This window comes from Gopherus flavomarginatus, chromosome 21, assembly GCF_025201925.1.
Source record: "Gopherus flavomarginatus isolate rGopFla2 chromosome 21, rGopFla2.mat.asm, whole genome shotgun sequence".
NCBI lineage: Eukaryota > Metazoa > Chordata > Testudines > Testudinidae > Gopherus > Gopherus flavomarginatus.
Window position 1 is genome coordinate 21,118,807 of NC_066637.1, and position 25,542 is coordinate 21,144,348.

Sequence of the window (25,542 nt, forward strand, 5' to 3'; positions counted from 1 at the left end):
GGCAACCATCCTAAGAGCTGACACAGCTGCGGGGTTTCTAAAGCACAGGCTCGGCGCGCAAGAGACAACTGAATGGCGAGGTCTTGTATTTAAAATCTGTTTACCAGCCGCATCACACTCTGGCTTGAATTCGCCAGTGTCAAAGCACTGGGGTTGGCAGAAGGAGGCACCCAACAGGTGGTGAATAGTTTGGAGAAAACAGAGAACTAACTAGACCCTTTGTACCAGCAGACAGAGCAAGGCTGGCAGGGGTGACCTGCAATAGCCACAAGACTCAGCAATCACTGCGGGGAACCCGAGACCTGAGGATCAGACTAAAATAAAAGCAAAGGCACAAAGCATTTGCCTAGCTCCGTCTCAGCTCTAGGCCCCATGTCCGCTAACAAGATCAGTGCACGGCACCAACAACCACACCAGGGAAGGTTTATAGAGTGAAAGTGACGTACACCAGGACAGCTGTTACTGGAATTCGGTGCCAGTCCACCCCAGACCAGCAGGTCACAAAGCAAGGATACAAGAACCATTGGGTCCTAATCCCAGTCCTCACACCAAGTCCCCTGGCTGCAGCACCATTTACTCTGGTGCATCTCCACTAGCAAGAGCAGACACTGGTACGAAGAGGGTAAGGTTGGCTACCGCCGTACTGTCAAGGTCAGACAATAGGCCACTAAAAGCCCCCAAGCCCTGTCTACACTGGTGCGTCCATCACTGCTACAATCAGCAAAGCTGCCCCCCAGTGAGCTGTGATTTATTTATACTAAAACACGGGTGTGAAACACTCGGAGCAGAATGGCAGAGCAAGGGTGTATCATGCTCAAGGTGTTATTATTTCTGTGCTGCTGTAACAGAAATAAATAACGCGGCCACCCCATACCAACAATGACGTGTAAAAGCAGAGTCATCAGAGTCCACAGGCCAAAGGGAAACCTGCATTACAGCCACAGCAAACCCTCCAGTTCGGCCCTGTTCTCTCCCTCGGGTGCTCCCTGGAAAGTTCACACACACATAGGCATTTCTATCACACTCTTGGGAAGGCAGAACTCCTGCCTAAGCCCTGAACACTACAACAACAAAGCCATCTAAGAAGTCCACACCATGTTAGTGTCTAGCTCTGGGCACCAGGCCTCATTAGCCATTTGGATCACCACAAAAACTTCCCTACACACAGAGTTTTTGTGCTAATTAGGAAAGCGTCTTTTGGACACATCAGATTCCAAATGTTCACTGCTGAGACAGCAGAAATCAGGACAGCAGGTGATGTTACGGTGCCATGTTCTCTAGCACCAGGGTGTGTAGACGCAGCACGGTAGTTTTCCCACAGCTGCACAGCGTACAGATAGGAACACCAACACATACCACTTGTAAGGGCCCTTTTCATCCAGAGAGCTCGAGGCGATGTACAAAAAGACAAGTAAGTATCACTGTATCAGTCTTACACGTGGGGAAATTGAGGCACAGAGAAGTTAAGTGACTTGCTCAGGTCCCACAGGAAGTTGGTAGCAGACTGGGACTAGAACCCATGTCCACTGATTCCCAGCTCTGTGACAGTCCGACAGACATTACACACATATGCACTTGTGGGTAATGTTTAGACCTGCTGATGGCTAACTTGCAGTTTGATGTACTTCTGCTATTGAGGAAGCTGCTGTTTCGTTTCATTCCAAGTAGGTTTTTCAGACTGTTTTGGGATCCAGCAATCGGCAGGAAGGCCTCAATGGACATTCACCAAGGTCCACATGTGCGTGGCTTGGGAAGATCTCCAGCATGGACATGGGGTCTGACTTGTCACAGCCCTACTTTGAACGGCTTCATGCACTTTGGTGGGTTACTAGGACACACAGAAATCTGTCATTGAGCATAACTCAGAGCGCCCACCTCTGTATGTATTGTCGGTGCTTCCCCTGACATCTGTCCATCTCCAGAGCTAGCAGAGCACAGATGTTGCGCAAGGTGTTGTTCTATAGGGGACAAGGAGGACAACTTCACACACACCCCAATACACACATCCAAAATACACAGAAAACACCCCCAAAATGAGCCCAGGAAGACACACCTGGGGGCAATAGATACTGTCTCCAAACTAACACATCCGTGGGAATGCCACATTCTCTTTACAGAAAATAAACAAAGGGCCAAATTTTTCCCTGTAGTAGCCCATGGAAGTCCAAGGAGTTATCCCAGGAACAGGGTTGGACTAAACTATTTAGGAATATTTGGACAAAAGCAGAACCAGCCGTAGGGCTGGGCCACGTTCCATCCAGCCCCTTCCAATCTTCTAAATCGGGATTTAAAAACCTTTTGCCTCTTCCCCAAAATATGACTTTTGTTTAAGAGGCCTCGGGCTGACCCATCTGCTATCAGTCACAGAGCAGCTCAAACAGGCATTTGAGAAATTGTCCTTCACTTTTCCAAGACAGGGAGCAAATAAAAGTGCAACACCAACCATACAACAGCATCTGAAAGGATATGTGCTCTTGACTACACTCTGTACAATACTTCTGAATGAGCAGCTTTTCTAAACATAACCCATTTCTAGGCTAGAATACTCCTCTCTCAATCTGACTCTCTTTTAAATAGTCTAGAACAGACTGTATGTACAATCCAACGTGCACTTAACATTATGCATGAATAAACAGTAAATGCACGTACACCCGATGCACATAGATAGCACACACTAAATACATGTTCACATATGCACAGACCTCTCTACACAACGGCACGAAAAATTGTGTCCGTTTCTAAAACTGCAGATTCCACACTCTGGAAACACTACATTCCTGCTGAACTGCAATTGCAAAATAGTCCGGGTTAAACATTCCGTTTGTAATACTGCTTTCTATCAAAATAAAAAAAAACACATTTTCACCACCACCACCACCCCAAAAAACCCCTGAATCCCTTTTAACCAACAGGCAACATTCACAACCGTCTGTTTTTTAAAAAATAGCTACATTCAGATTCAATTAACTTTTCCATTAAATAATCCAAAGGGAGAAAGAGAAAATAAAGAGCAGGGTTTTTCCTCGCGTTTTTGTTTTAAAAAGGCTGTTTAAAAAAACTTTTGCATAAGTTAACTTTAAATCTTAACCCCCCCCACAGAAATGTTTGACTGTTTCCTTTTTTAAAGTCCAATTACATTGTATCCCCCCTCCCGTGCACGCAAGATCTTTGCAACAACACAAAAACGCAAAGCAAAGCAAAAACCACCCCTTTAGGTGCCCCTTTTGCCTTTCAGCTGCCTCTCCCACATTCTCAGACAGTTTTATTAAAATTTGCAGACAAAAGAAAAACAAAAATGGCAGCCTGGCTTATTTTTAAAACAGGACAGGGACGCCATATTCTGCAGATCTGCAAAAAAAGACAGAAATCTGAGGCTTGGCCACTCAAAAAATATCAGGCAGCTGCAAAGTGCAAAGGGAAAGCTCCATTTGCAATCAGTTTATCTGCATTAAGCCCCATGAATCATTGTTTACCGGAGAATTGCACCAAAGGGGTTTTTTGAATAACCCGGCTTAAAAAAAAAAAAAGCAGACACTTCCTATACCAACAATCATGCTCCCTTTGCAAATTGCAATCCAGCCAGCGATCCGTCTGCAAGGAAGAAAATGGGCTCCCCCCTTTAGCTTCCTCTCTTCCTCCTCCTCCTCCTCCTCCTCAACCCGCCCAGGCTTTAGTGTATTGGGGGGCACTGGAAAGACAGAGCCCCCCACGCAGCCGACACTCATCGGGATCAAATGCATGCATCGGATTTTAAGAAAAGGGGGGGGGAGCCCCTAAAACCCTCCTCTCGCTAGACTCCAGCAGCCGGAGCCCGAACCCAGCAGCGCTCGCTGGAAACTGACATGCGATTGCAATTTGCAAAGGAGACCAAGAGCGATAGAAAACTACATGCAACTTTTTCCTTGCGACCCCATCTTAAAAAAAAAAAAAATCCCCTCTCTTTGCGGCTCCCCCTTCCATGCTCCTTTCTTTGCTGGGAGCAGGGAGCCCCCCCAACCACCACCACCACTGCTCTCCTGGGGGAGGGCTGTTGCATACAGACCTTGGTTTGCCTTAACTGCAGGTTTTTTGGATTTTGTTTTGTTTTTTTGGCAAATCGACATAAAAAAAAAAAGAAACCCCCTGTCCCCAGCCCACCCCCCGCCCCAAAGCCGAGGTTGGGATGGTCTTTCTGGCTTTGCTGTGTGTTAAAGGCTTAGTTCAAACCTTCCGGGTCGCCTGCTGTTCACTTCTGGGTTCTGCAAGCACAGCTAGAGCCGAGGCGGTAGGAAGTGCATGACCCTCCTTTTGCAAGGGAGGTTTCGGGGGGTTCTTTTCCTCCTCCCTCTTCGCGGGTGTCTGGGAACCTCCTTTTCTCCCCCCCCCATGCCTGCTTCCGGAGTCTGGGAAAGAGCTCCCAAAAATGGGCAGACATAATAGTCTACTAAGAGATGGAGGGAGGGAGCCTTTGGAGAAGAAAACCGAGGGGCAGAGCTGCTGCTGTGTGCCCAGAGGAGCGGGGGCTGCCGCCGAGCAATGCCCAGGCAGAGTTTGCAGGGCTGTGGGACCCCCTCACAGTCTCCTGACTCTCCTTCATTATTCCCCCCCCCCCAAAAAAAAAGTTGCCCGGTGTTTCCCTTCCTGGCCCTAGATCCAAAGCCGAGCCACACAGGAGCTCTGGTCTGTCACCTCACCCCCCAGAGCCTTGGGAAGCCAGGATTGTACCCTGTTCTCTACTCTTGTCTTGATATACCATGATAACTACACTTTGCATGACAATAGCCTCCCTTTTCTGCAGAGCTTAGAGGGCTTCCCCAAAGGGAGGAAGCAGACACACTCTTTGTGATGTGTTGTACAGCACCTAGCATAATGGGGTCCTGGTCAATCACCAGTATATACAATAATCATTCATATCCCCATTTTTCAGATGCAGACACTGAGGCACTTTCTCCACAGGGAGTCAGTGGCAACGATGGGAATAGAACCCAGGTGTCCTGTCCTGTATTCCCCAGCTCTATTTGAAAAATGAGAAAATGCTGCCTGTTTTAGTCCTGATGAAAGACACCCTTCTTGGCACTGTCCCAGCTTCTCTTACTGTTTGGAAAGATATAGTCAGAGTAATTTGCATCAATTTTAAAGTAATTTTCCCTGCATGGTTCTTCATTAGAACCTGCTTGGAAGTTGGATAGAGAGTTGTGCCCTGGTTTTGCAAAGTCACTCCTGGCAAGCAAATCCACAAGCTGATGCAAAGCCCCATCCTCTTTTATTTATGCTTCACATGGGCACAGGGCCCCTCCCAAGTGCAGTTCCTTGTAGGACTGGGGCCACAGACTGAATCAGTTTCTCTCTATCTACATTTCCATCACTGCAATATCTGTGCACTGTTATTCATTGGCATTGCATTGGCTTTGTATATTTAGTATTTGTCTAGTGCAAAGAATGTGCTAGCTACTGCATAGGCAGGTTCAAAGCCAGAAGTTGAGAATCACGGCAAATTATGTTCAAAGGAGCAAAATTCTGTGCCCATCTGCAGCCACATGCCTCCAAATGGGTTCTTTCTTCTGTACAGGGCCACATGTGCTGCTTTGTTGCTGTTCACGGGTGCCCTGGTTACTGTCCACACGGGGGAGTTATCAGAGGGGCATTCTTTGAGGGTGAGTGGGCATGGAGCAGGCAGGGTAGCGTTAGTTTATTTAATAAGGTTTAAAGAATTCCTTTGGGAAAGTTTCTGACCAAAGTAATTGCATGCACTTCACTGTGGCAGAGAGAAAGGTAGGTTTCCATTTGCTCGTTGGAGCATTTTCAATGCCTTCCTCAGGTTCTCAGCATGCTCACAGTTAGGGCCGGCTCCAGGGGTTTTGCCACCCCAAACAGTCAAGAAAAAAAAAAAGTTGCGATCACAATCTGCGGCAATTCAGCGGGAGGTCCTTTGCGCCGAGCGGGAGTGACGGACCCGCCGTCGAATAGCTGGACGTGGAGTTGGGCATCCAGAATGAATACAAAAATGCTGGATAAGCACAAGATATTATTAGAACCCCATTCTGAAGATCAGCTCAGCTGCCGCTTGATACAAAATGTTCTAGTCCACGGGGCATTTTATTTTGTCAAAATATTTTTAAATCGCCTTTAAAATATGGCTATTGATCACTATGTAGTTAATGGATATATTCCATCACATTTCTACTACTCCAGTCCCCCACCCTGCGCTCCAGGCCAGCAATCCCTTCCTCAGGCAAGTGAGGATTTCGAGGATCAAGTACAACCTTTGTAAGAACAAACCTGCCAGAATCTCAGTGTAAGGCTAGAGCAGACCTGGTCAGACTGTAAATCATAGAATCATAGCAATGTAGAACTGGAAGGGACCGTGCCAGGTCATCTAGTACAGTCCCCTGCACTGAGGCAGGACTAGGCATTATCTAGATCATCCCTGACAGGTGTTTGTCTAACCTGTTCCTAAAACCCCCCCGTGACGGAGCTTCCACAACCTCCCTAGGCAATTTGTTCCAGCGATTAACTATCCTTACTGCTAGGACGTTTTCTCTAATGTGTAAGCTATATCTCCCTTGCTGCAATTTAAGCCCATTACTTCTTCTCCTGTCTTCAGTGGATAAGGAGAACAATTTATCACCCTCCTCTCTATAACAACCTTCTAGGTATTTGAAGACTGGTATCTTGTCCCCCCGTTAGTCTTCTCTTCTCCAGATTAAACAAACCCAGTTTTTTCAATCTTCCCTCCCAGGTCATGTTTTCTCTGCACCTTTAATCATTTGTGTTGCTCTCCTCTGGACTTTCTCCAGTTTGTCCACATCTTTCCCAAAATGTGGTGCCCCAAACTGAACACAATATTCCAGTTGAGGCTTTATCAGTCCTGAGTGAAAGAATTATTTGTCATGTCTTGTTTACAATGCTCCTGCTAATACACCCTAGAAGGATGTTTGCTTTTTTTGCGACAGTAGTACATTGTCCTTGTGTTGACTCATATTTAGTCTGTAACCTCCAGGTCCTTTTCTGCAGTACTTCCTAGACAGCCATTGTCCAGTTTGTATCTCTGCAACTGATTGTTCCTTCCGAAGTGAAATACTTTGCATTTGTCCTTATTGAATTTCATCCTATTTATTTCAGACCATTTCTCCAATTTGTCAGGATCACTTTTGTCATAAACAGATGGTTAAGGGTTAATGTCTCTTTTACCTGTAAAGGGTTAAGAAGCTCAGTAAACCTGGCTGACACCTGACCAGAGGACCAATGAGGGGACAAGATACTTTCAAATCTTGATGGAGGGAAGTCTTTGTCTGTGCTGTTTGTTTTGTTCGCTGTTCGCTCTTGGGCTAAGAGGGACCAGAGGTGCACCCAGGTTTTCTCTAATCTTTCTGAATCAGTCTCTCATGTTTCAAAATAGTAAGTACTAGCTAGAAAAGGCAGATTAGTCTTATGTTTGTTTTCTTAACTTGTAAATGTGTATTTTGCTGGAAGGATTTTTACCTCTGTTTGCTGTAATTTTGAATCTCAGGCTGGGGGGAGGGGGGGCGGGAGTCCCTCTAGTCTATATGAATCTGAATACCCTGTAAGCATTTTACACCCTGTTTTTACAGAGATAATTTTTACTTTTTCTTTCTTTTATTAAAAGCTCTCTTTTTTAAGAACCTGATTAATTTTTTCCCTTGTTTTAAGATCCAAGGGGATTGGGTCTGAACTCACCAGGGATTGGTGGGGGGAAAGGAGGCGGGGGGAAAGGTTAATTCCTCTCTGTTTTAAGATCCAAGGAGTTTGCAATAGTGTAGCCTCTCAGGGTAACCCAGGGAGGGGAAAGTCTGGGAGGAGGAAAGGAGGGGGGTGATTTATTTCTCCTTGTTTTAAGACCCAAGGGGTTTGGGTCTTGGGTTCCCCAGGGAAAGTTTTGGGGGAACAGAAAGTGTGCCAAACACTATATTTTGGCTTGTGGCAGCGTTATCAGATCTAAGCTAGGAATTAAGCTTAGAAGAGTCCATGCAGGTCCCCACTTTTTGGATGCTAAAGTTCAAAGTGGGGGAAAAAAACCTTGACATGGTGTGCAGCATTGGGATTTCTAGGACCCAAAAGCCAGTAGGATTTTTTTTTCTCTCCTTTCTGGCTGCTTGGAAAGCAGCCTGAGAGGATTGTTTTTAAGAACCAAAGCCAGTGAGTTTTTTTTTTTCTCTCCTCTCTGGCTGCTCGGAAGGCAGCCTGAGGACAGAGGTGTTAAGTTTTTTAACAAGGGTCTTTGTAAAAGGAGGCTCGAGCTGTGAGCCAGCAGACAACCAGCAAAAGGCATTTGCAAGTGAATTGGTTTCTTTCTTTCTAGCTCTCGGGCATAGCTAGTTAGAAAATCTCTGTTAACCAAGCAGTCAGTAAGCTACAGAGCGGGCAGCCAGCACAAGAAAGCAGGAACAATGGGTTCCAAGAAAGCCGTTAAACAGGAACTGGCAAAATTAGAAGCAGCAGAGAGAGACAACGAACATAAGAGATGGATGGAACTAATTAATGCAGAAATAGCCAAGGAAGAAGCTGCCCACGGAAGAGAGAGAGAGATTAAACAAAAAGAGCTGGAGATCCATAGGGAGGCCCACCAGCAAGCAGGCCATGGAATTAGCAAAGATTAAGCAGGCTGAAACAGCCAACCCTAACAACCCTTCTCCAGGTACTGTTCCCCATCCCAGGAAATTCCCCACCCACAAGGCAGGTGATGACACTGAGGCCTTCTTAGAAAATTTTGAAAGGACCTGCCATGGGTGCAACATCTCTACAGCCCAGTACATGATAGAGCTGAGGCCACAGCTCAGTGGGCCCTTAGCAGAGGTGGTGGCTGAAATGCCTAAGGAACACATGAATGATTATAAACTTTTTCAAACCAAGGCCAGAATCAGAATGGGGCTAACACCTGAGCGTGCCCGTCGGCGGTTCAGAGCCCTAAGGTGGAAACCAGAGGTGTCATTTACCCAACACGCCTACCACATTGGGAAGAATTGGGATGCCTGGATATCAGGAGCAAATGTTAAATCTCTGGAAGAGCTGGCCTTCCTAATGCAAATGGAGCAGTTCTTAGAGGGTGTTCCTGAGGAAATAGAGAGGTACATCCTAGATGGGAAGCCCAAAACTGTAACTGAGGCGAGGGAGACTGGAGCCAGATGGGTGGAAGTGGCAGAAAAGAAAAAAGCTACTATCAAGGGGAGCGAATATCACAGAGGGCAAACAGAAAATAAACCCTATCACCAGGGGCAACCCAAGACCCCACCTACAACCCAAGAAAAGCCCCAGACATCCTATTGTCCCACCTCACCAATCTCCAGCAACCCACCTCGGCCCAGTGACCAGTCAGCTGGGCGATGCTTTAAACGTAATGAACTGGGACATATAAAGGCCAACTGCCCCAAGAACCCCAACCGAGTGCAGTTCATTACACCACCATCACACCAAAGATCCCCAGGCCCAGATGTCTCTCAAATACCCTCGGAGCAAAGGGAAACTTTGAGAGTGGGTGGAAAGAAGATTATCGCGTGGAGGGCCACGGGGGCACAAGTGTCAGCTATCCACCAATCCTTAGTGGACCCCAAATTCATCAACCCAAAGGCCCAAGTGACAATTTACCCCTTCATGTCAAAATCTGTAAACTTGTCTACAGCTGAACTGCCTGTCCATTACAAGGGCTGGTCAGGAATGTGGACTTTTGCAGTCTATGACAATTATCCCATCCCCATGCTACTGGGGGAAGGCTTGGCCAACCATGTGAAGCTGGCCAAGAGGGTGGGAATGGTCACACGCAGCCAAGCCAAGCAAGCTTCCAGACCCATCCCTGTTCCTGAGCCGTCCACAAGGGCCCCGTCTGTGTTACCAGAGACCCAGACAGAGGTGGTGGACCCAGATCCCCTGCCAACGACGGCAACAGCCACAGTGCATCCAGTCCCAGAACCGGAACTGGAAAAGCAGCCAGCACCAGAACTGTTGCCAGCACTGACGCCAGCGCTTGCAAACCCATCTCCAACCCCAATGCCAGAGGGCACAAGCGGGCTTGAACTGGCAGAAGCAGCAGACAACCCTACCCAAGAGGCTCAGACAGAGCCTGAAATATCGCATAGTGCACCAGCGGCAAGCGGTTCACCATCAACGAAAACAACCCCATCACCTACATCGCTTCCAGAGGGACCAATCCCAAGTCCACAGTCTAAGGAGGAACTGGTGTCTCCAGCCTCAAGGGAACAGTTCTAGACTCAGCAGGAAGCAGATGACAGCCTTCAGAAAGCTTGGGCGGCAGCACGGAGCACCCCACCGCCTCTCAGCTCTTCTAATCGATCCCGGTTTGTTGTAGAACAAGGACTTTTATACAAGGAGACTCTTTCTGGTGGACACCAGGAAGACTGGCATCCGCAAAAACAGTTGGTGGTTCCAACTAAGTACCGGGGAAAGCTCTTAAACTTAGCCCATGATCATCCCAGTGGCCATTCTGGGGTGAACAGAACCAAAGACAGGTTGGGCAAGTCCTTCCACTGGGAAGGGATGGGCAAGAACATTGCTAATTATGTCTGGTCTTGTGAGGTGTGCCAAAGAGTGGGAAAGCCCCAAGACCAAGTCAAAGCCCCTCTCCAGCCACTCCCCATAATTGAGGTCACATTTCAGCAAGTAGCTGTGGATATTCTGGGTCCTTTCCCAAAAAAGATACCCAGAGGAAAGCAGTACATACTGACTTTCGTGGACTTTGCTACCTGATGGCTGGAAGCAGTAGCTGTAAGCAACACCAGGGCTAAAACTGTGTGCCAGGTCTTAACAGACATTTTTGCCAGCGTAGGTTGGCCCTCCGACATCCTTACAGATTCAGGAACTAATTTCCTGGCAGGGACCATGAAAGATCTGTGGGAAGCTCATGGGGGGAATCACTTGGTTGCCACCCCTTACCACCATCAAACCGATGGCTTAGTGGAGAGGTTTAATGGAACTTTGGGGGCCATGATACGTAAATTCGTAAATGAACACTCCAATGATTGGGACCTAGTGTTGCAGCAGTTGCTTTTTGCCTACAGGGCTGTACCACATCCCAGTTTAGGGTTTTCACCATTTGAACTTGTGTATGGCCACGAGGTTAAGGGGCCATTACAGTTGGTGAAACAGCAATGGGAGAGGTGTATGCCTTCTCCAGGAACTAACATTCTAGACTTTGTGAGCAACCTACAAAGCACCCTCCGACACTCTTTAGCGCTTGCTAAAGAAAACCTGAAGGATGCTTAGAAAGAGCAAAAGGCCTGGTATGATAAACATACCAGAGAGCGTTCCTTCAAGGTAGGAGACCAGGTTATGGTCTTGAAGGTGCAACAGGCCCATAAGATGGAAGCATCATGGGAAGGGCCATTCACGGTCCAAGAGCGCCTGGGAGCTGTTAACTATCTCATAGCATTCCTCACCTCCTCCCTAAAGCCTAAAGAGTACCATGTTAATTCTCTCAAGCCCTTTTATTCCAGAGACTTAAAAGTTTGTCAGTTTAAAGCCCAGGGAGAAGATGACGCTGAGTGGCCTGAAGGTGTCTACTACGAAGGAAAAAGTGACAGTGGCGTGGAAGAGGTGACCCTCTCCACAACCTTGGAACGTCTGCAGCGGCAACAGATCAAGAAGCTGTGCACTAGCTTTGCCCCATTGTTCTCAGCCACCTCAGACGGACTGAACGGGCATACCACTCCATTGACACAGGTAATGCTCACCCAATTAGAACCCCACCCTACCGGGTGTCTCCTCATGCCCAAGCTGCTATAGAACGGGAGATCCAGAACATGCTACAGATGGGTATAATTTGCTCCTCTACCAGTGCATGGGCATCTCCAGTGGTTCTGGTACCCAACCAGATGGGGAAATACGCTTTTGCATGGACTACCCTAAGCTAAATGCGGTAACTCGTCCAGACAACTGTCCAATGCCACGCACCAATGAGCTATTGGAGAAATTGGGATGTGCCCAGTTCATCTCTATAATAGACTTAACCAAGGGGTACTGGCAAGTACCGCTAGATGAACCCGCCAAAGAAAGGTCAGCTTTCATCACCCATGCAGGGGTGTATGAATTTAATGTGCTTCCTTTCGGGCTGCGAAATGCACCCGGCCACCTTCCAAAGACTTGTAGATGGTCTCCTAGCAGGATTGGGAGAATATGCAGTTGCCTACCTCGATGATGTGGCCATTTTTTCTGATTCATGGGCCGAACACCTGGAAAAAGTCTTTGGACGCATTAGGCAGGCAGGACTAACTGTTAAGGCTAAAAAGTGTCAAATAGGCCAAAACAGAGTGACTTACCTGGGACATCAGGTGGGTCAAGGAACCATAAACCCCCTACAGGCCAAGGTGGATGCTATCCAAAAGTGGCCTATCCCAAAGTCAAATAAACAGGTCCAATCCTTCTTAGGCTTGGCTGGGTATTACAGGCGATTTGTGCCACACTACAGCCAAATCGCTGCCCCACTAACAGACCTGACCAAAAAGACCCAGCCGAATGCAGTTAAGTGGACTGATGAGTGTCAGAAGGCCTTTACCCAGCTTAAGGCGACACTCATGTCTGACCCTGTGCTAAGGGCCCCAGACTTTGACAAACCATTCTTAGTAACCACAGATGCATCTGAGCGTGGTGTGGGAGCAGTTTTAATGCAGGAAGGACTGGATCAAAACTTCCATCTTGTCGTGTTTCTCAGCAAGAAACTGTCTGAGAGGGAAAGCCACTGGTCAATCAGTGAAAAAGAATGCTACGCCATTGTGTATGCCCTGGAAAAGCTACGCCCATACATTTGGGGACGGCGGTTCCAACTACAGACCGACCATGTTGCACTCAAGTGGCTTCGTACTGCCAAAGGAAACAACAAAAAACTTCTTCGATGGAGTTTAGCTCTCTAAGATTTTGATTTTGAAATTCAACACATTTCAGGGGCTTATAACAAAGTAGCTGATGCACTCTCTCATGAAAGTTTCCCAGAATCAATTGGTTAAAAATTGTCCTTAAATTTGGAAAATCTTGTAGTTTTACATAATTAGTAGTATATGTAAAGGTGTGTGTGTTTTATTAATCTGTTTATTCTAAAGTTCTAGGAAGAAATCACAGCCAGTGTGGTTCCACACTGTCTGAGATTTGGAGGGCATGTCATAAACAGATGGTTAAGAGTTAATGTCTCTTTTACCTGTAAAGGGTTAAGAAGCTCAGTAAACCTGGCTGACACCTGACCAGAGGACCAATGAGGGGACAAGATACTTTCAAATCTTGGTGGAGGGAAGTCTTTGTTTGTGCTGTTTGTTTTGTTCGTTGTTCGCTCTTGGGCTAAGAGGGACCAGACGTGCACCCAGGTTTTCTCCAATCTTTCTGAGGCCATGGCTACACTAGAGAGTTGCAGCGCTGGTGAGGGGGTTACAGCGCTGCAACTTAGGATGTGGCCACACTTGCAAAGCACGGCCAGCGCTGCAACTCCCTGGTTGCAGCGCTGGCTGAACACCCGGTCGAGCCTTGGGTGTAGCGATTCCAGTGCTGGTGATCCAGCGCTGGTCAGCAAGTGTGGACCCCACCAGCGCTTTTATTGACCTCCGGGGTATAAGGAGGTATCCCAGAATTCCTGTCCACAACAAACCGGAAGAAAGGGAGAGCTCGGAGTTCAGCCAAACTGCTTATTTAAAAAACAAACACAGCTCCTGTTTGCTGAGCGAGCGGAGGCAGGCAGGGGAATTACTTTGGAATGTTCACAGCTGTTTGCTTGAAGAGAGAAACAGCACGCTCACACGGCAGAGGGGGAGGGGGAAGTCCATGTTGAGCAGATGCTTATCTGGTCTGACGGCTATTTAGGAGTACATAATTTGCATTTAGTGAATGAGAGAGGGGTGGGCGAAGGGGTCAGAACTTTTAAAATGATTGAAGGTAGGCACTGTGTGTCTTCCAGTCCTTAGAACTTGCAAGGCAGGGAGCTGAGAACAGTGTCAACTCCAAAAATCCATTCTGTCTGTCTCCTCCACGCTCCCTGTCACACTCCACCCCACCCCCCTTTTTTGAAAAGCACGTTGCAGCCACTTGAATGCTGGGATAGCTGCCCACAATGCACCACTCCCAACAGCACTGCAAATGCTGCAAATGTGGCCACACTGCAGCGCTGGCCCTACACAGCTGTAACTACCAGCACTGCAGAACTGTAAGTGTAGCCATGGCCCGAATCAGTCTCTCATGTTTCAAAATAGTAAGTACTAGCTAGAAAAGGCGGATTAATCTTATGTTTGTTTTCTTAACTTGTAAATGTGTATTTGCTGGAAGGATTTTTACCTCTGTTTGCTGTAATTTTGAATCTCAGGCTGGGGCTGGGGCGGCGGGAGTCCCTCTAGTCTATATGAATCTGAATACCCTGTAAGCATTTTACACCCTGTTTTTACAGAGATAATTTTTACTTTTTCTTTCTTTTATTAAAAGCTCTCTTTTTTAAGAACCTGATTATTTTTTCCCTTGTTTTAAGACCCAAGGGGATTGAGTCTGAACTCACCAGGGATTGGTGGGGGGAAAGGAGGCGGGGGGAAAGGTTAATTCCTCTCTGTTTTAAGATCCAAGGAGTTTGCAATAGCATAGCCTCTCAGGGTAACCCAGGGAGGGGAAAGTCTGGGAGGGGGAAAGGAGGGGGGATGGTTTATTTCTCCTTGTTTTAAGACCCAAGGGGTTTGGGTTCCCCAGGGAAGGTTTTGGAGGAACAGAAAGTGTGCCAAACACTATATTTTGGCTGGTGGCAGTGTTATCAGATCTAAGCTAGGAATTAAGCTTAGAAGAGTCCATGCAGGTCCCCACTTTTTGGACTCTAAAGTTCAAAGTGGGGGAAAAAAACCTTGACAACTTTGAATTCTTATCCTGTCCTCTAAAGTGCATATAATCCCACCCGGTTTGGTATCATCCACAGACTTTACAAGTATATCTTCTGTGCCATTATTCAAATCATGTATAAAGATATCAAATAGAACCAGACCCAGGACAGATCCCTGTGGAGCCCCACTCGTTATACCCTTCCAGCTTGACTGTGAGCCATTGATAACTATTCTCTGAGTACCATTTTCCAACCAGTTGTGCACCCACCTTATAGTAGGTTAATCTGGGCTATATTTCCCTAGTTTGTTTCTCTGAAGGTTATGTGAGACAGTATCAAAAGCTGTACTAAAGTTGAGATAAATCACATCTACTGCTTCCCCATCACAAGGCTTGTTACCACGTCAAAGAAGGATATTAGGTTGGTTTGACATGATTTGTTCTTGACAAATGTGGACTCTTACTTATCACCTTACTATCTTCTGGGTGCTTAAAAAGTGATCATTTGATTATTTGCTTCATTACCTTTCTGGGTACCAAAATTAAGCTAAAGTCAATAATCCCCTGGGTTGTCCTTATTCCCCATTTTATAGCTAGGTATTATATTTCTCCTTTTCCAGTCCTCTGGGATCTCTCCTGTCGTCCATGAGTTCTCAGAGATAATTGCTAGTGGCTCAGAGATCTCTTTGGCCAGTTTCTTAAGTATTCTAGGATATATTTTGTCATGCTCTGCCAACTTGAAGACATCTAAGTTGTCTAAGGCCAGGTCTACACTAAACAGTTAGTTTGACCCAACTATATCGCTCAGGAGTGTGAAAAATCAACACCCCAGAGTGATGTAATTAAGCTGACCCAACCCTGGTGTTGACAGTGCTAGGTTGATAGAAGAATTCTTCCACTGACCTCTCTATTGTCTCGTGGGGAGGTGGATTGACTACAGCAATGGGAGAACCCCTCCCCGTAACTACAGTGAGTGTCTACACTGAAACCTTGCAGCGGCACAGGTGCAGAGTCTCTAGTGAAGACGTAACTTAAGTAATTCTTCACTTGTTCTTTCCTTCTGACCCTACACCATTCTCTGTGAGCCGTCCGGCCACTGCTACCCTTTTGGGTGAGAACTGAAAACAAAAAGTCATTTAACACATTGTCCATTGCTGCGTTTTCTGTTATTGACATTCCCTCCTCATTGAATAACGGGCCTGCCCTGTCCTTGAATCATAGACCCAGAGGGTAAGAAGGGACCACAAGGGTCATCTAGTCTAACCCCCTGCCAAGATGCAGGATTTGTTGTGTCTAAGGCATCCAAGACAGATGGCTCCAGCCTCCTTTCGAAATCCTCCAGCAAAGGAGCTTCCACAACCTCCCGTGGCGTCTGTTCCATTGACGAACTGTTCCTACAGTGAGGAAGATTTTCCTGAGATTTATTCGAAATCTGCTCTGCTGTAGTTTGAACCCACTGCTTCTTGTCCTGCCCTCTGTGGCCTTGGCCTTCCTCTTGCTTCTCACGTGTTTGTAAAATGTTTTCTTGTTACCGTTTATGGCCCTAGCTGATTTAAGAGGACCATGAGCCTAGTGTGTGTGTGGGGTTTGGTGACTCCCGCAATGGCAGAGGGTAAAAGGACAGAATGAGCCGGGTCCCGCGAGATTTCCAGCCCCCACAGGACTTTCAGCGTAGGCCTGAGGTCTTGCAGGATTCGGCAGGAGAGTTGGAGCCATGACAGAAGCCTCTGCACAGGACCACCTCCTGCTTGCTGGTATCCCGCGGCATCCCACCCTCCATCCCTTATCTAGGGGGCTGTGCTTGTCACCACTTTGGGGCTGGGAAGGAATTTTTCTCCATACCCCCAGATTGGCTGGGGCTTTTTGCCTTCCTTGCGGGAAAACCTAGGGGTTGGGGTTGGGGCAATCGGAAGGCTGTGTTGTCCCCCTCCCTAAGGGCACAGTTTGGACCTGTGACATAGCCAGAAGCCCAGTACAGGAGCTCAATGATTGAAACTCCAGCCAAACAGAGCATAGTGGGCATACTAAGGGCATCTTCTTATGAGAAGTGAGCATCATGTCTAAACATTTGACCCCCTAGGGACAAATGCGATCCAAGGGCTGTAGCACAACACTGGGGGTCCACCCCACCAATGTGCTTGATGGAGATGCTGGCTGGGCGGAAAGGTCCCCTCTCCCCAGAGCCCCTGAAAGGAGGAGGGATGCAAGCGGGCGAATGGAGGCATCCAGAGACTCTCCTAATGTGATGATTGGCTTCTTTGAGCTGGAAGCCACCAAGGACTGGGAAAGGATCAATGAGGTGCAAGTGACTGCACTGGGCTGTCCCCCGCGGGAACCCTGGAGGTAATTGACTAATAGCGCTGTGGGCTGGATAACCCCACTCTGCGTGTCCTTACCTCCTTCTGCACCAATCTCATTTTGTGCCATGGCCTTTCTAATTTTGTCCCTACACACTTGTGTTGGTTTTTAATATTCATCCCTTGTGATTCATCTTAGCTTCCACTTTTTTCATGACTCTTTTTTGACTTTCAGGTCATTGGACATCTGGTTAAGCCAGGGTGGTCTCTTGACATACTGCCTATCTTTCCGATGCATTCTTTGACAGGGTAACAAGCCCTGCGGATGTGGGGAAGTGGTAGACGTGGAATATCTTGACTTCAGTAAAGCTTTTGATACTGTCTCGCATGACTGTCTCATAAACAAACTAGGAAAATGCAACCTCGATGGATCTACTATAAAGTGGGTGCAAAACTGGTTGGAAAACCATTCCCAGACCAGTAGTTATCAGTGGTTCACGGGGAGGGCTAGCTCATAGGCGGAGGAATAGCTCAGTGGTTTGAGCATTGGCCTGCTAAATCTAGGCTTGTGAGTTAAATCCTTGAGGGGGCCATTTGGGGAACTGCAGTAAAAATCTGGGGGTTGGTCCTGCTTTGAGCAGGGGGTTAGACTAGATGACCTCCTGAGGTCCCTTCCAACCCTAATATTCTATGCTGGAAGGGCATAACAAGTGGGGTTGCGCAGGGATCAGTTCCTGGGATGGGTTCTGGTCAGTATCTTCATTGATGATTTAGATAAGGGCATGGGGGAGGGATAACTCAGTGGGTTGAACATTGGTCTGCTAAACCCAGGGTTGTGAGTTCAATTCTTAAAGGGGCCATTTAGGGATCTAGGGTGCAAAAAAACCCAAACCTGTTAGGGGCAGTACTTGGTTCTGCTGTGAAGGCAGGTGATTGGACTCAATGACTTTTCAAGGTCCCTTCCAGTTCTATGAGATAGATATATTTCCATATATTTATTATAGAGAGTACACTTATAAAGTTTGCAGACAATACCAAGCTGGGAGGGGTTGCAAGTGCTTTGGAGTATAGGATTAAAATTCAAAATGATCTGGACAAACTGGAGAAATGGTCTGAAGTAAATAGGATGAAATTCAGTGAGGACAAATGCAAAGTGCTCCATTTAGGAAGGAACAATCAGTTGCACACATACAAAATGGGAAACGACTGCCTAGGAAAGAGTTCTGTGGAAAGGGATCTGGGGATCATAGTGGACCACAAGCTAAATGAGTCAACAGTGTAACGCTGTTGCAAAAAAGCGAACATCATTCTGGGATGTATTAGCAGGAGTGTTGTAAGCAAAACCTGAGAAGTAATTCTTCCGCTCGACTCTGTGCAGGCCTCAACTGTAGTATTGTGTCCAGTTCTGGGTACCGCAATTCAGGAAGGATGTGGATACATTGGAGAAAGTCCAGAGAAGAGCAACGAAAATGATTAAAGGTCTAGTAAACATGAGCTATGAGGGAAGATTGAAAAAACTGAGTTTGTTCAGTCTGGAGAAGAGAAGACTGAGGGGGGGACATGAGAACAGTTTTCAAGTACATAAAAGGTTGTTACAAGGAGGAGGGAGGAAAATTGTTTTTTTTAACCTCTGAGGATAGGACAAGAAGCAATGGGCTTAAATTGCAGCAAGAGCAGCTTAGGTCGGACATTAAGAAAAGCTTCCGGTCAGGATGGTTAAGCACTGGAATAAATTGCCTAGGGAGGTGGTAGAATCTCTATCATCGGGGATTTTTAAGCGCAGGTTGGACAAACACCTGTCTGGGATGGTCTAGATAATACTTAGTCCTGCCTGGAGTGCAGGGGACTGGACTAGAGACCTCTCGAGGTCCCTTCCGATTCTGTGATTCTATGATAGCGCCCTAATGCCTTGCAGGGGTTGTGTGCATTAAAGATTGTGAAGGGCTTTGTATCTGAAGTTAGGCGTTATTGTCCCTAAAGCCGCGTTTCTCAAACTGCGGGGCCTGGCCCAGAATGGGATCGGAAGCCTATTGGGGGGTGGGGTGGGGAGGGTGTCATGGTATTGCCATGTCTGCACTGCTGGTGGCGGCGGCACTGCTTTCAGAGCTGGGTTGCATGGTATGAGGGTGTCACAGGCTGAAATATTTTCAAAGTGGGTCCCAGCCAAAAAAAATAAAAATTGAGAACCCCTGCCCTAAGAATGAGCGTTTATATCCACATAAAGGTCCAGTCCTTTTATGAATTCTAAGTCATGATATATTGTGGCAGAGAGTTCCACGGGCTAATTGTGTGCTGTAGGCAAATGTTACTTCCTTTTATCAGTTTTCAAGCTGGGATTTCCTAATGCCAGTGCATAAGCATGCAGCGACTTCTGGAGTGCTGAGGCTCAAAGTGCATAGTGACCAGCAAAATGTGCTCCCATGCTTCTGAAATGGTGAGTTTAATTTCAATAACTATTCCGCAGGCAGCGTGTGTATATATAGATATTTCAGATCTGTGTAGCCTTCCTCTTTGGAGGCTCCTTTAAAACGATCCTTTTTAAAGAACATGTGATTTAACTAAAAAGTAATTGTTTAAGGCCCCAACACCTTTCACCCACCATCTACTGAACTCTAGCTCTTCCAGGCGAGCAGGTGGATGAGGGCTTTTGGTTTATCCCATTAACTCTTGCACTTAATGGACTGGATCTGCATGGTGACAGCAGGTTGGGCGCCAAGAAATGAGAAGAAAAACAAGACCAGAATATTTGAATTGGAAACCAGGTCTGACTGTTACTGTAGCTCCTGCAATAGGACGATAGATGTTTCAGACGTTCACACGCAGTGGTCCATATTGTCTTCCCAACCCCCAGAATCGATGCATGAAGGGGAACCTCCAGCTGCCTGCACAGCACCATGCAGAAGATGGGGCACTGGGGCAGAGGATGGAGACTAGGTAGGCTAGGGGGCAGAGCCAGAGAGGATGCACACCATATCCCTCAGCCCTATGGCAATTCCTTGGGGCTGTATTTCTTTCAGGGCAAGCTTCCCGCTAAGAGGAACAGAGGAGCTGAAGCTGCATAGGAAAGTCCCTGGTAGCATGAGTCCAGTAGAGATGCCTGGCCACTGCACAGGTGGCCCTACAGCCTCCCACAGATCTCCATGGTTATGCTGATCCCTGGGGATCTGTATGGTTTGGAAGAGGTCCCTGTGGCCTTTCAATGGGAGAGAGTAGGGCAATCCCCTGGCCTTACTCCTGGGGGAAGGCATGATCTGTCTTGGTGCTAGGGACTCCAGGTCTAGGAAAAGCATTTGCACAATCCCCATGGAGCTCAGGTACTGCGAGACTGGTACCTGGGGGCCCCAGGTACTAACCCCCGGGGGCCCCAACACCTTCTCCAGGGGGCCAATCCCTGGGGGCCCCAACACCAGCTCCAGGGGCCCAACCCCTGGGGCCCTCGACCCCAGCTCCAGGGGCCCAAACCCTGAGCGCCCGAACCATAGTTCCAGGTGTGGGGGAGAGACGGGGAAATGCTGACTCTTTCTCTCTGAGCCTGAAGAAATGAAGAATGGTTACAAAAAGCTAGCGTTCTCCTCTCTCATTGTATTCAACAGGTACAACCAAGTGGCTGCTTTTAAAAGGAAAAAAGGGGCTTGTGACTTTTTTGGCTTTATGATGGGATACAGGAGGCCTCAAACGTGTTTGTTTATTTTGTAAAGATTTTTTCCTTATGCTTATTTTTTTCCCTAAGAAATATCAAGCTCATCAACTCTCATCATCCCTGTTATCCTGGAGGTCCCCTTGGAGGCCAGAGAACTAAAGTAGGAGCTTTCGTGGCACTTCATTGAAGGTGTGGGGGATGCACAGTCTTTAACAAAAAAGATCTTTCCTCTCAACTGTGTGCCAGGCATTTGAGTTGAACATTGAACATTGAAACCCAGGATCTGAACAGAAATCCGTGCCACTTCCAAATGCGCGGCTTACACTGCCTTGCTACTTGTGATGCCATAATCCTAGTGATTCTAGGGTCGTCCTTAGAGTTTTCTGGGAGAAAACAGGCAGATACAATCTGAATTGTAAAACTCAAACAATCACATTCTGAAATGTTTTTCCTTCCCCTGTTGCTGTGTGAAAGACACAGGGACAACAGGGGAAACTGACTAAGTCCCTGCAATTACTTGTTATGCATACGCCTAAGCAGGTGTGTAAGCGATTGCAGGATGGGGCCGCACACGTGGGATATCACTCACATGACTAAAGGTAAGCAGGAATGTAAATGCAGAGGCAGAGTCTGTGTGTGTGGCAGACAGTGAAAACTAATGACACCCAAAGGGCTGTCAAATGCACCAAGTAAACACATTGGAAAAGATAGAGAAGTTACAGGAATCTTAGTCACTGAAGCTAACAACAGTGTCTGCATATCCTGTACTCCTCATGGGAGTAGTCCAGCTGATCTCAATGGAACTGCTCACCTGAGTAAAGTTAGGCAGATGCCTAGGAGTTTGCAGGATCAGAGCATTAAGTGTAACGAGTAGGTAAGAGTGTGATTTGAAAAGCACTTTCATGATCCCCATTGAGCCTGCAGCTACTGCTGGACGGGGAGAGAGCTGGATGGGTGGAGGTAAAAGTATGATTTGTAAATTGTGTGTTCCTTTCAAAACAAATTCTTACTGTATTCCAGTCCAGGGTAGGGGCCCTGTCAGAGACAGACACATCCTGGAGGTGAATGCCTGGCAGCCCAGGTCTTGGTGGGATAACTCACATGACTGGAATATTGGTATAGAAGGGTACAGCTTGTTCAGGAAGGACACAGGCAGGGGGGAAAGGGAGGAGGTTTTGCCTTGTATATCAGAGATATAGACATTGGCACTGAAGTTGAGATAGAAATGGGAGACAGATCTGTTGAAAGTTTGTGGGTAAGGATGAAAGGATAGAAACAAGGGTGAGGTCATGGTAGGGGCCTGCTATAGATCTCCTAAGCAGGAAGAAAAGGTGGCTGAGGTTCTTTTTAGGCAACTAACACAATCATCCAATGCAGAAGACATGGTGGTGATGGGGAAATTCATCTCCCCAGACATCTGTTGTGAAAATAATACAGCAGGGCACAGATTATCCAACAAGCTCTTGGAATACATTGGGGACAATTTTTTATTACAGACGGTAGAGAAAGCTTCTAGCTGAGAAGCTGTTCTAGGTTTGATTCTGACAATTGGGGAAACTGCTTGAGAATTTGAAGGTGGAAGGCAGCTTGGATGAAAGTGTTAAAAAATCATGATTCTAAAGAATGGCAGGAGGGAAAACAGCAGAATAGAGACAATGGACTTCAGGGGGAGGGATAGCTCAGCGGTTGGAGCATTGGCCTGCTAAACCCAGGGTTGTGAGTTCAATCCTTGAGGGGGCCATTTGGGGATTGGTCCTGCTTTGAGCAGGGGGGGTTGGACTAGATGATCTCCTGAGGTCCCTTCAGGGGTGGTGAAAGTAATTTACAGGACCTACTGGTACTGCTGAAGTTGTGAGGAAGGGCCTGGAGAACCAGCTGTGGCTGGGAGAGACCCAGGGCCTTTAAATCAACCAGGGGCTCCCAGCTGCAGAGGTGGCTGGGAGCTATCAGGGACAAATTAAAGGGCCTGGGGCTCTGGCTGCCAGGGGGAACCCTGAGCTTTGCGGGGTTGGGGCAGGGATTTATAGGGCCCAGATCTCCTGGCCCCAGCCTGGCTGCCAGAGCTGCAGCTGGGGTTCAAAGGGCTCTGGGCAATGCAGAGCCCTTTCAATCTCTGCCATGGAGGTTGATGCGGTCCAGCATGGCATACTGGCTCTTGCCGGTATACCGTACCAGCTTACTTTCACCTCTGGGTCCCTTCCAACCCTAATAATCTATGAAAAAGCAAACTCAGAGAACTGGTAGGTGTAAGACCCCATGGAAAGCAAGTCTAAGGGGAAAAAGATTTCAGGAGAGTTGGCAGTTTTTTAAAAAGACATTGTTAAGGGCACAAGAGCAAACTATCCGAATCACAGAACTGGAAGGGACCTCGAGAGGTCTCTAGTCCAGTCCCCTGCACTCAAGGCAGGACTAATTATCTAGACCACTCCTTACAGGTGTTTGTTTAAGCTGCTATTAAAAATCCCCAATGATGGAGATTCCACAACCTCCCTAGGCAATTTACTCCAGTGCTTAACCACCCTGACAGTCAGGATGTTTTTCCTAACGTCCAACCTAAACCTCCCTTGCTGCAATTTAAGCCCATTGCTTCTTGTCCTACCCTCAGAGGTTAAGAAAAACAATTTTTCTTCCTCCTCCTTGTAACAACCTTTTACATACTTGAAAACTGTTCTCATGTCCCCTCTCAATCTTCTCTTTTCCAGACTAAACAAACCCAATTTTTTCAATCTTCCCTCATAGGTCATGTTTTCTAGACCTTTAATCGTATTTGTTGCTCTTCTCTGAACTCTCTCCAATTTATCAACATCCTTCCTAAATTGTAGCACCCAGAGCCTGACACAGTACTCCAGCTGAGGCCTGCAGAGTAGAACAGAATTACTTCTTGTGTCTTGCTTACAATACTCCTGCTAATACATCCCAGAATGACTTTTGCTTTTTTTGCAACAGTGTTACACTGTTGACTCATATTTAGCTTGTGATCCACTCTGACCCCCCGATCCCTTTCCGCAGTGCTCCTTCCTAGGCAGTCATTGCCCATTTTGTATGTGTGCAACTGATTGTTCCTTCCTAAATGGAGCACTTTGCTTTTGTCTTTATTGAATTTCATCCTATTTACTGCAGACCATTTCTCCAGTTTGTCCAGATCATTTTGAATTTTAATCCTATCCTCCAAAGCACTTGCAACCCCTCCCAGCTTGGCATTGTCTGCAAACTTTATAAGTGTGCTGTGTATGCCATTTTCTAAACAACTGATGAAGATACTAAACAGAACTGGACCCAGAACCAATCCTTGCGGGACCCCACTCATTATGCCCTTTCAGTATGACTGTGAACTACTGATAACTACTGTCTGGGAATGATTTTTCAACCAGTTTTGCACTCACCTTAGAGTAGCTCCATCTAGACTGTATTTCCCTAGTTTGTTTATGAGAAGGTCATGTGAGACAGTTTCAAAAGCCTTACTAAAGTCAAGATATACCACGTCTACTGCGTCCCACCTATCCACAAGGCTTGTTACCGTGTCAGAGAAAGCTGTCAGGTTGGTTTGACATGATTTGTTCTTGACAAATCCATGCTGACTGTTACTAATCACCTCATTATCATCTAGATGTTTGCACATTGATTGCTTAATTATTTGCTTCATTATCTTTCCGGGTACAGCAGCTAAGCTGACTGGTCTGTAATTCCCTGGGTTGTCCTTATTTCCCTTTTTATAGATGGGCACTAGTTTTGCCCTTTCCAGTCTTCTGCAATGTCTCCCTGTGATGTTACACTCCATATGTTTAATAAAAATCTGTTTAAATGTGTGGATATGATGTAACTGGAATATGCTTTATGCAAAAGGTCTCTTGTAAGGTATCATTACAAATTTCAGAGTGGTAGCCGTGTTAGTCTGTATCACTCAAAAACCAGCCGGAGAACACTTCAACTTCCTTGGACACTCAATTACAGACTTAAAAGTGGCAATTCGTCAACAAAAAAAACTTCAAAAACAGACTCCAACGAGAAACTGCAGAACTGAAATTAATTTGCAAATTGGACACCATCAAATTAGTCCTGAATAAAGACTAGGAGTGGATGGGTCATTACACAAACTAAAAACTATTTCCCCATGCTAATTTTTCACCCTACTGATACTCACACCTTCTTGTCAACTGTTTGAAATGGGCCACCCTGATTACCACTACAAAAGTGATTTTTCCTCCTGCTGATAATAGCCCACAGGCTCAGAGGCAAATTCAGCACAATAGGTGACGGTCCCAAGGGGGTCTCTGTGACCGAACCTGTCACACTCCCATCTTCCATGACTTTTCAAAGATAATCGCTAATGGCTCAGCTATCTCCTCAGTCAATTCCTTGAGTATTTTAGGATGCATTTCATCAGGCCCTGGTGATTTGAAGACATTTAACTTGTCTAAGTAATTTTTGACTGGTTCTTTCCCTATTTTAGAATCTGATCCTACCTCATTTTCACTGGCATTCACTATGTTAGATGTCCAATCGCCACCAACCTCTTGGTGAAAACCAAAACAAAGAAGTCATTAAGCACCTCTGCAATTTCCACATTTTCTGTTATTGTCTTTCCCTCCTCATTGAGTAACGGGCCTACCCTGTCCCTTGGGCTTCCTCTTGCTTCAAATGTATTTGTAGAATGTTTTCTTGTTACCCTTTATGTCCCTAGCTAGTTTGATCTTGTTTTGTACCTTGGCCTTTCTAATTTTGTCCCTACATACTTGTGTAATTTGTTTATATTCATCCTCTGTAATTTGATCGAGTTTCCACTTTTTGTAGGACTCTTTTTTGAGTTTTAAATCATTGACGATC

The 25,542-nt window shown here is 46.7% G+C and overlaps 1 protein-coding gene across 13 annotated transcripts in view; it reads right to left on the reverse strand.

Annotated features, from left to right (window-relative positions):
• ZNF362 (zinc finger protein 362) overlaps positions 1-4,421 on the reverse strand; it is a 53,822-nt gene extending 49,401 nt beyond the window's left edge. For 4 of the 13 annotated variants that reach the window (XM_050931249.1, XM_050931245.1, XM_050931248.1 and 1 more), the window contains exon 1: positions 3,474-3,663. The gene's annotated coding sequence lies outside the window, so the exon portion shown is untranslated. Of the gene's footprint in view, positions 1-1,875; positions 1,959-2,702; positions 2,786-3,473; positions 3,664-4,042; positions 4,173-4,206 lie in introns of those variants that run through there. The other 9 variants (XM_050931247.1, XM_050931243.1, XM_050931246.1 and 6 more) reach the window with 7 other exon arrangements.
• Positions 4,422-25,542: the final 21,121 nt, after the last annotated feature.